At 41.4% G+C, this 10,318-nt stretch overlaps 1 long non-coding RNA gene across 2 annotated transcripts in view; it reads right to left on the minus strand.

The window, feature by feature from the left end:
• Positions 1 to 10,318, minus strand: part of LOC116670602 (uncharacterized) — an 88,673-nt gene that overhangs the window by 56,203 nt on the left and 22,152 nt on the right. The window contains exon 4 of one of the 2 annotated variants that reach the window (XR_004327063.1): positions 2,336 to 2,391. The exons of the other annotated variant lie outside the window; for it this stretch is intronic. This is a non-coding gene — a long non-coding RNA (uncharacterized LOC116670602). The remainder of the gene's footprint in view (positions 1 to 2,335; positions 2,392 to 10,318) is intronic. 2 annotated transcript variants of the gene reach the window in all.

The raw sequence follows: 10,318 nt of genomic DNA on the forward strand, positions 1-10,318 counted from the left end.
GCAAGGAAAACGGCGAGGATAATTGAAACGGGGAGCGTTCAGTTGGGGAGAGAAATTGAGATGTTGTCACCAAGTCCTCCTTATCATCATCAGGGCCACTGTGCAAAAGCAATTAAAGAGTCAAAAAGAATTTCTGAAGTTATGCAGAATCCAAAAGAGCAGAACACAAAGTGTCCTGTGCACACACAAACCCACACACCCTAAGAGAATTGGAATGACAGAGTGTAGTTATTTGTTTTTCCTGATATGTGTCAGTCTCCAATTTTAATATTGAAATGCATGCAAATGCTTATTGCAGGCCTATCAGTTGTTTCTTAAAGTCAGGCAGATATTAGGTTTTGATGATCATTATTCTTGTCTACAGCATGGACATGTCTGATACATGTGCACTATTTAAGACATATTACAGATTTGTTTTGCAGGTTTTTCCATGATTGATATTTGCACTCCTTACATGCACAGCCCACAATGTGATTTCACTTTTCTAGTTAAAAATAACAATTGGCTGAATTGAAATATACCACATTGTGTACAATGATGGCATAAGCCCATGCCAACTTACTCTCACTGTGGTACCATATGAGAGAGTGCGGGTGCAATTTGTTTTCCTTTTTTTCCTCTTTTGTTTTGGACAGAATTTATGTTATAGAAAAAATGCAGTTAACAACAAAAATCCTTCCCACTATACTGCATTTAGAATTTTATTTTTATGAGATAATGTCCATCCAGTGAAAGTAATGTCAGAAGTAGAGGCTGTTTCATGATTCACCTTGGCTAAACAAATGATCAAAATGCAAATGCCACAACAAGTACAGAGAGTATTCAGTGTTTTTTTCACACAGTAACAAAGGGGAGCAATGATGAGGGGTTTACAATCTCTCATATTCCCATGTCTGATTTTCATAGATGTTCTGGCATGCCTCAATAAGCTAAATCTTGTCATTTCCTTTCTCCAAATTGAATTTCTAAGGGGATTTATATGGGCCAACTATGAATGATGCCATGGGCGAGAATGCTCAAATTACCAACAATGTGTAGAAAAATGGGTCTGAAAGCAGACAAGAGGCACCAGGGGGTTTGAAGATGTGGGTAGACTGATGCTCTTTCACAGACAATTCATCAAAAGCCTCTTCTTCTCTGCCTCCACGTAAGCTGGCCACTTCTTTCTCCTTCACACTTGTTCAAACAACCTGTCTGATGATCCCTTCCTGTTAGAGCAAGACCATCTTTCTTTTAGTCGCATAGATTTTTAACTAAAAGCCTCGTCGGGAAGACACAGTGAGAAGAGAGATAACGCTTCACTGCTGAGAAATTTAAAGAAGCAAAAAATAAAAGAAAAAGGGAAAGATTGAAAAAAAAAAAACGGCAAGATAACAAAGAGAAAACTGGAACGGGTAGCGACAGACAGAGAGAGAACAAGAACAAGGGAGCGGGTGAGAGGAGGAGAGGAGAGTGGTGGTGGCTCGGTGGGGGGGCCCATAGTAATGAACAGGTGGTGGGGGGAAGAGAAGGTTAAGCCTGTTTCTGTGGGTGTCGCTGGAACCCACCCCGTGCTGTGTGGACAGATGTGTGGACGGGCCACTAGCTAGCTCTCCCTGTCTCTCCCTCCCCTCCTGCCTGGCCAGTGTTGCCAAAGCCTACTAGCCTGTGCTCAAAAACTCACTCATTTATCCGCCTTTGTTCTTTGTTATTTTTGGACTCGGACGCGGCGGCAAAAAATTGTCTCTCTCCAAGGAAAATCACGTTCCTGTCTCCCCGTCTCGTTAGCTTCTGTCCGTGTACGACATACTATAATGTGACATTTGGGAATGCTGTGATGTTTGGTTTTGTTGTTTCAACGCGGCTTTGGATCTTGTCTGCCTGTGGCATATAGAAAGAAAGATTATGAATGTTAGTTGCTTCTGTTTGAAAAGCCAGGTGGCTAAGGGAGCCCCAGACAGGTACTATTCTAATGAACACACACAAATATACTGTTGTTGCTTCAGGCCTGTTGACAACCAGAGAGGAACAGGATGTTGTCACTCAGACCTTCCACTGGGTGTGTGTATGTTGCTTACGACTGAGTTGTTTGACTGAGGGCTGTACGTGACAGGTGTTTCCTTGTTTGTCTATCAGACTGGTTTTACATTGTCAGCTCAAGGGCAATGATTTATAATTTATCAATGAGGGACCCAGTGGAGAGAGTGGAAGTTTAAACTCTCAAGATAATCTAAGTAATCAAACTGTCATTTAGGTCTGAAGGCATTCTCCATTTCAGAATGGGAAGAAAGTAAGAAAAACTGCAGGAAAGTGGAAAGGATGTGTGTTTGTGTGTGTCTTTCTAGGTGGAAATCACCTGTGTTGGCACAGCAGAGTCTGTATTTTGTCAGTGCATAGAGATCTGGTCTGCACCTGTTGTCAGACACACACACACACACACACACACACACACAAACACACACACACACACACCAGATGAAAATCAGTTGACAGCATGGCCAGCTTCATCAGATGTGCCCACTCCTGTTCCGTTCATTAACGTCCAACCGAAGGCGGCTGGCCTGGGGCCTACTGCGAGTCCCACTCGACTGAACAGCACCCCCACAAAGCAAACACAGAAAGAAAGACAGAGAGGCAGCCATGCAAGCAAAGAGAAAGACATTCACACAAAGTAAAGCACAAAACATTGAAAATGTGATTATTTAATAGAATTTGTGTATGCAGCTGGCAAAACAAGAGCGCGATAGCAAGAGAAAGATATACTGTATGCAGATAAACCAGAACTAGCATTTGCCGAAGATTGGCGAGCATAACCATAGCCTTGGTTTGGAGGTCAGCTGGGAATTTTGGATTGGCGTCGCCTGTGTGACGCCCACGCGCTCTGCCCGTTTTCCCTGGGATGCCAGCGCCACCTGCTTACATTGTGGATGGCAGCTTTGGTGCCCAGCAGGAGGGCTGGATGGACGGACTCACAGACAACATGTTTCAGCTAGTTTGTTTGGAAACCTGCGGCCGCCCAGCCAGAGAAAGGAAAACTTTGGGAGAGAGGGGTGAGAGAAACAGAAACAGAGAGAAGGATTTTCAAGAGTTTGCCACATCCTGCTCGGTTCCACTGTCTGACTGGTAAGACGTGCGACAAACACTGACCTGAAATGATTGGCAAGTCCGTTATAGATAACTCCGTGTGCCGAGATGTCCTGCGGCTCGTATCAGGCATGTGGGGATGACGCTGGCATTTGGCCATTTTTATACCCAGGTTAATCATCTACTCATAGACCCCCAGACATATCCATCTCAAATCAACATTATCACACCATATAAACCATCTGCTTTGGCCAACACACACACTAAAAGTTCAAACCTGTGGGATTGAAAGAAACCGGTAGTTTCCCAAAGCCTCCCACTATACGTGAACTCTTTCTCCACCATCAGCATACAGAGTCAGCACCCTGGCATGACTCATAACAAGTGATACAACCCTAGAAGAAATAAACATGACATAATCATCACCGGGACCCAGCTTTTCTGCCATCATCTACCTACTACCTTCCGAGATGAGTGAGCAAAGAGGAGGGAGGGATGGTAAAAATGCACACACTGAACGCCCTAATTTTATGAGTTATTGGAAAGCTATTTGAAGGCACCAGTGTAGCATGTGCGTGTGTTTTTCCAAAGGTGTGGGTGAAGAAGCTGCGGGCAAGAGTAAGCGAGAGAAGAGAGTGAAGGGACTTGAGGGGAAACGACCTGCGGAGGAGAGGGCTGGGGCCAGAGAAGATGAAAGAGGGAGGTTTCGATAACTTCCTTCAAAGCCCCTCCAAAAAGTAAAAGTATCCCGGAAGACACACACAACCACATACTTGCCATATCGAGAAGTAAGCATCCGGTGTCAGAGGAGTTTCTGAGAAGGCACTGTGAGGTACATATGCCTCTTTCTTTTTTTCTTCACTCTTTTCATCGTTTCTTTTGTTCTTGAAACAACTCCCAAACAGGAAACCAGGGCACGAGATGAAGATAAACTAGTTTCCTTCTACTAAAAAGAAAGCGTCTTTCTGAGATGTCTAAGGTTTTAGCGCTCCTACGCAATTTCACAGCAGCCTTCTGCAGTGTATTTTAGAACTCACAAAGGAGGATGTTGATGTTGTTGACGAAGTGACAAGCAATTTAACCAAATAAAAAGCTTTTCCATCCGAGGCTCGACCTTCTTGGTAATTCAATTAATTTACCTCTTCTCCTGTGCAGTATCAGTAATGGTCATTACTAAGGGAATCTGAACATTTAATTAAGTCTGAAAAGAGAAGAGGTACTACAAAATGCCCTTCCTAGTACAAACGCACCCTTGATATTTATGCACAACCACGGCAGGCCTAATCAATCATTAATATTCAACTGGTTCTATCCTCTTCAAACTCATTGCATGCACACACACACACACACACACACACACACACACACACACACACACACACACAGACAGAGCAGAAAGGTCAAAACACTGTCATTTTAATGTAGGCCTCAATTAAATATGGAAGATGATCTCTTAGCATTCTCTCTCAGTAGTATTCACATATACAGTACTTTATTTGCATGAATGTGTATGAAACCATATACTGTAAACAACAGTAAATCTAATGAGAAATCCGTGATCATTGATAATTAAACGCATCATAAATAAATGATCAATACCAGTATTGGGTCAAGTGGAAATATAGTTTATTTACATGCATGTTGGCACCTATAGTTTGGATCAGTGCATGCATTTTAGAAAATCTGTTTATCTGATATGTTTATATTCAATGCAGAAAAGTAAAAAAAAAAAAAATGTGGTTGACATTACGATTTTCCTTTTTTTTAAATGCTCAATGGCAGTGACAATATCTGGATAACCCTGCATATCATTTGCACATTTAGCACCACTATGTCTCTCTTGCTTTATTGGCATTACTATCATTCAGTACAGTAATACCAAAGGTTTAAAAGTACTAAATATATATATATATATATATATATATATATATATATATATATACACACACATACAATTATAATTTAATCTAAGAGAAAAAGACTAAAAAGACTAAAAAGATTAGAATGAAATAAAAATCAATGGTTGTACCTAAATTAATACAAAAATGTAATATACAGTATAAATATGAAATAAGTTATAGTTTGACAATTGAATATAATGGTAATTCCTTTTTCTCTCTTTCTGGTCTGCCTCTCTCTCTCTCCCCATCTCCCCATCTCTCTCTCTCTCTCCAACACACTCACATCTTGTTAACTTTCTGCCAATAGTAAATGTTTGTGGTTTCTTTCTGTCATGAATCCAAGCTGCTGACAACAATCTCTTGGTGTTGTTTTAACTTTCTTCCCTCTCTGTCCCCAAGGCACAGATCATGAGAAATAAAATAAAGGCGGAAAAATAAATGAATCAAAAGAGAGAGCGAGAGTGATCACATCACAAAACACTGCAGGAAGTCTTCCTCCAGTCAATCATAACCATCAGCCTACTCAGCTTCCTGCACAGCAAATCTTATTTGCTGGTCCAACTATAAGGGGGGGACGTGGTTATAATGTGCATTATTACTTTTATCCAATGTAAGTGAGGCGGGCCAATAATTGCACAATGTTTGAGTTTTATTGTTTCCAGCTGCTGCGATCATTACTAAACGTCAAGGAGATGCAACATTTCCTGTCAACTTAACGACAGTAATCACTTCCCTCTCCCTGCACTCCACTGAATACTCCGCCACCCAGCCCAGCCCTGCGAGGTGCGGAGATGAGGCTTCTTCATCATCTTTATTGGATTCCTCCTCCAAACCAAATCATGGTAAACACACACTACATCATTGTCCCATATTTTCTTATATAGACTGACTGCAGCTGCTGGAATTATTGGCTAATAATAAACTTCTCCATCCGTTCGTAGAAATGTTCCTGAGTGAGTTACTGAACCTGGTGCACTCCGGTGCATACTTTCAACACAAAAAAACAAAAAAAACTGTCATGATCAATGTCAAGGAGCTTGGTAACAAGTTGCCTCCTTCTCTTTCTTACTACCCTCCACTCCCTTTTCTGACCTCTCTCCCTGTGTGTCTGTCAGGCAGGTGAATGCCCTGCAGACAACACACCATAGACTGACTTTATTTTCTGAAGGTGTTTCCGAGTTGGCAGAAGCTTCACAGGTATCACAGCTGAAGTGAGAGAGAGAGAGAGAGAGAGAAATAGATCTAAGGGAGACGGTGAAGTTGCAGTAAGTGGCACGTAAGGTTGCACACTGAACTGTTTTGATGAAAATTGCCGGGGTTTTGTTACCATTAGGGAATGATTCTGTCTTAGGCGAGCTGCTGAAATAGTTTTCCTGTGGCTGGAACGGGCTTTTCTTTTCTTTTTTGGTGCAATAAAAGAAATGTAGGGAGCCCTTCTTTTCAGCATTGTAAGCATCATACATTATACTATAAACTGATTTTACAGAAAGTTTTTACAGAAAACTAAAGCGTGGGAGTGTGATCTTGCACACATGGTCCCCCCCAAAAAGGCCACTGCAAAGCTGTAAAGAAAATATCCTCTGAATTATCTTTTTTATTCTATTTTAACAGAAATATTGTGGGGTCTTTTGTCAAAGCGTGCTAAATAAGCTGCACCTGACTATAATAAATTGCATTTGACTAATCCCACCTCATGCAGGTCAGGTGTGTCTTCTGTTGGCAAGAGTCAGACAAATCTATATATGTGACTCCCACCTACTCTTGCAACTGCTGACAATCTGTTGCTAATCTTTAACTAGAACAGTGTATTGCACCATACGCTGGAAACAACCACGAGCCACTTACACAGGTGTCATCTCTGAAGGAGAACACATACACACTTGGTGGCCACATGAAAACATCCTCACTCTTTTACTCAGACAAATACACACGCGCATCTCATTTTTTGCATTATGGTACAGGAGGGCTCTCTTCCTCACACAAACAAACACTCTTCTGCATTCCCACCTCCCCCTTCACTTGATGTGTGTGTTCTTTTTAAACTTCGCCCGGCTTTTGATCTGAGCCGCGGATGGTACTCCTGCCTGATGCCCTGGTCCCAACACCCACGTATAGGGTGTAAAGAGAATTATTCATTGTTTTCACCACACAACAAAAGTGTTTGAGCTCAAAGAGCAGCTGCCTTCACATAGTTAATTTAACATTAGTGGGGCTGCAAGCCGCACTGTTGATTGGAGGTCTCCTGTTTATTGCCGTTCCATGATAGAGGTGTGCTAATTAAAAATAGATGGTGGTGAAATTAGCCAAAAACATGTGATTTCAGATCAAAACGTAGCCGTGCCACGTGGTGGTATACAAAAGAATTCATCCAAACAATTACATGGTCACCAATTAACTCAAGTATGGAAACTCAGGTGGTTTGCAATTGTGCAGAAAGAGAGACTCCATCATTAAAGCAGCTCAAACAATGACTCAGCAGGTTGTTTCTTTTAATTTATTTTACTTTACAAGATAAGACAATTTATTTTATGGGTCAAGTAGCTTCCTGATCATTTTCTAGAAAGGAACTGATTTGTAACCTTTTTTTAAATTACATTTTCAGAAACTATTTTGATAACTGATACATTTTTTAGTCACTTTTTCTTTATCTTATATCATAAGTTGAATATCCTTTGTAGGGCTGCAACTAATTACATTTTCATAGTTGATTCATTTGTGGATTATTTTCTCAATTATTCGATTAGTTGTTTGGTCTATGAAATGTCAGAAAGTTAAGAAAAAAAACAAGATGAAGTCCTAAAATGTCTTGGTTTTTCACAACTCATAGATATTCAGTTAAATGTCATAGAGAAGTGAAGAAACCAGTGGATATTATATAGGATTTTGACTTATTTTAATAATTTAAGGACTCAAACCAATTAATCAATTATCAAAATACTTGGCAATAAATGTAATAGTTGACAACAAAATCGATTAATCTTTGCCTCTCTAATCCTTTGACAAAACAAAAATCTGAAAATGTTGAAGTGAAATAAATGTGATTTGAGTCTAAACTGGCAGACTTTCGCTTAATTCCATCACATTGGTAGCCCTACTTTATTATTAGGTCAGCTAAACATGTACAACTGTAAAATTTGCATTTGTTTGTAGCTGGCAATGACAGTGAAGCATACAGTTTAACACATATGGAGAAAAAGAGAGAATACGGTTTACAAACAAATAATAAATACATGGATTGAAATAGTTTTTGCAGTTTATTTCTTTCAAGGAAATCCCTGTTTACATCAATAATGGCTGACTCTGGCCATACAGTTTAACTACAACATCATTTGCTGGTTGCATCTCAAAAACTCATAAATGAGCGGGCTCCTTCATGTTCTGTCTATAATCAGCATCAAATTGCATTGTCCTGTCCTATGATAGGACCCATAAAATTACGCATCACCAAATACAACACACTAACATATTTTCTACTGAGGACTGTGCCTCTCTTCTCTGGGATAAAGAGAACACAGAATAGTGCTAATTGAGACAGGACAGACAGTAGCTGCTCCTATGCTCATCACTGCAGTTCACTGCTGAGGAGAGGCAGTCAAAAGTCTGTGCCAGATCTCCTCATGCACCACTGATTGCAACTACTTGGCCTGATTTTGGCCTGGACTAGCCCTCGACTATTGTGTCCCAGCTCACCGCCCAGTGCCCAGTGCCTGCTGCCACTAGCCCATTACTCGCTGCCCGGTGCCCAGCGGTACGTTGACCTGGAGTCCCACAGGCTTTCACCCAGCACAGAGGAAAGGTTTGTGCCAACAGTTAAAGATGTGCAGTGGTGTGCACCATCAGCTGCGAGGAGTGATCACCAACTTCCCAACAACAAACTGATACACACGGAACAGGGAGCCAGTAGTTATTGGCAGTCTGGTTTCCAACAAAGAGGGAAACCAAACTGATGCATTATATAGATGGAAAGTTACTTGTCATTAAACATACTTCTTACTAAACGAGGACTCGCTGGATTTCAAATGACAAGTAATATTACAAGACACCCATGCTGCATTTTGCCACACTGTCAAAATAACACAATACTTTAATAGATATGATAATTGTGCATACTGTGAGCTGGAACAGCAACCCAGGCGTGACTTCAGTCCATCACAGAGAACCAGTCAGTTGCTCAAGCTGTCAGAAAGTTTGCTGGTACACAATCCCAGCGAGGCAGCATCTTGTAACTTCACTTCTTATTTTGTTCCTGTGCCAGACTCCTTCCCGAGCCAAACTAGGAAATGAGACTCTCTCTGAACCTGGTAGACTGAACAGAATGTGAGAATTGACAGGTATGGCAGCGTTTGCCAAACTGTGAGGCTTCCTGCCTCTGCCATCCCATCGCACTCCGGATCAATCTCCATGACTCACTGAGCTCATATCCACATGCCGTTTCCTATCAGCTGGGAAGTTAATGTACAGGTTAATTATCCAGGCAACTCTGTTTGGAGAAAACAGAATCCGAGCCAAGAGTGGTTTGTTAGGCCAGCATTGTTGTTGTCATCTGTGATATTCTCAACTTACCACTCCTCTCAGCTCGTGATAAATCAGTCAATAAAGAAATGCCAGAAAGCAAGTATCATTTGCAAGGCTGGTGACTTGATGGCCTGGACAAATGAAGGCAGATGTTGTAAAATCACTCAGCTGCTGCTTTTAAGTCTACAGTAAACACCAACAAATCAGCAGCCAAATATTGCTTGTGTAGAGAATGTAATATGTCATCTCCCTCATAAAGAAGCCACTGCACTCAAAGACTCCTGAAAAATTACCATTTCATGATTCACAAATCAATTTTCACACACACTATGAGGCCTCTATTGTCTTCATCCATCTCCATCCTACGCTACATGTCACATAACCATCAAGCATTGTAAGATCACCAAGAGAGGATACAGACACTTCCATCTTAATTTCTGTCAAAACTATTTGACAAACAGTGCTGTTTTTAAGTTGGCCTTTCTACAGTTTCCAGCTCCTTCCTGATTTTGTCTCTTTTGTCTCTACTTTGCCTGCTTTGACCTGCTCAGCTCCACCATTCCTCCAGCGCTGGGCCTGATCACAGCTCAGTGCTTCACAAAGCATTAGCCTGTAGATGAAAGGGGCTATTACAGTAGGATTAGGGGAGGGTTGTACATGCCCCAATGATTGAGGAATGCTCTCTTGCCCCACTAAAGGACAGGCTCAAACCATCCAGACCCCACTATGTACGGAGCAAAAGAAACGGCACTCTCAGATCTGGACAGCAGTGAGAGGGTCTTACTGTAAGCCTCATGTGAACATGTATGCACTTTGGGGTGCTCACATACTATGCTGCA

The sequence above is a fragment of the Etheostoma spectabile genome, chromosome 20 (assembly GCF_008692095.1).
Source record: "Etheostoma spectabile isolate EspeVRDwgs_2016 chromosome 20, UIUC_Espe_1.0, whole genome shotgun sequence".
NCBI classification, from domain to species: Eukaryota; Metazoa; Chordata; class Actinopteri; order Perciformes; family Percidae; genus Etheostoma; species Etheostoma spectabile.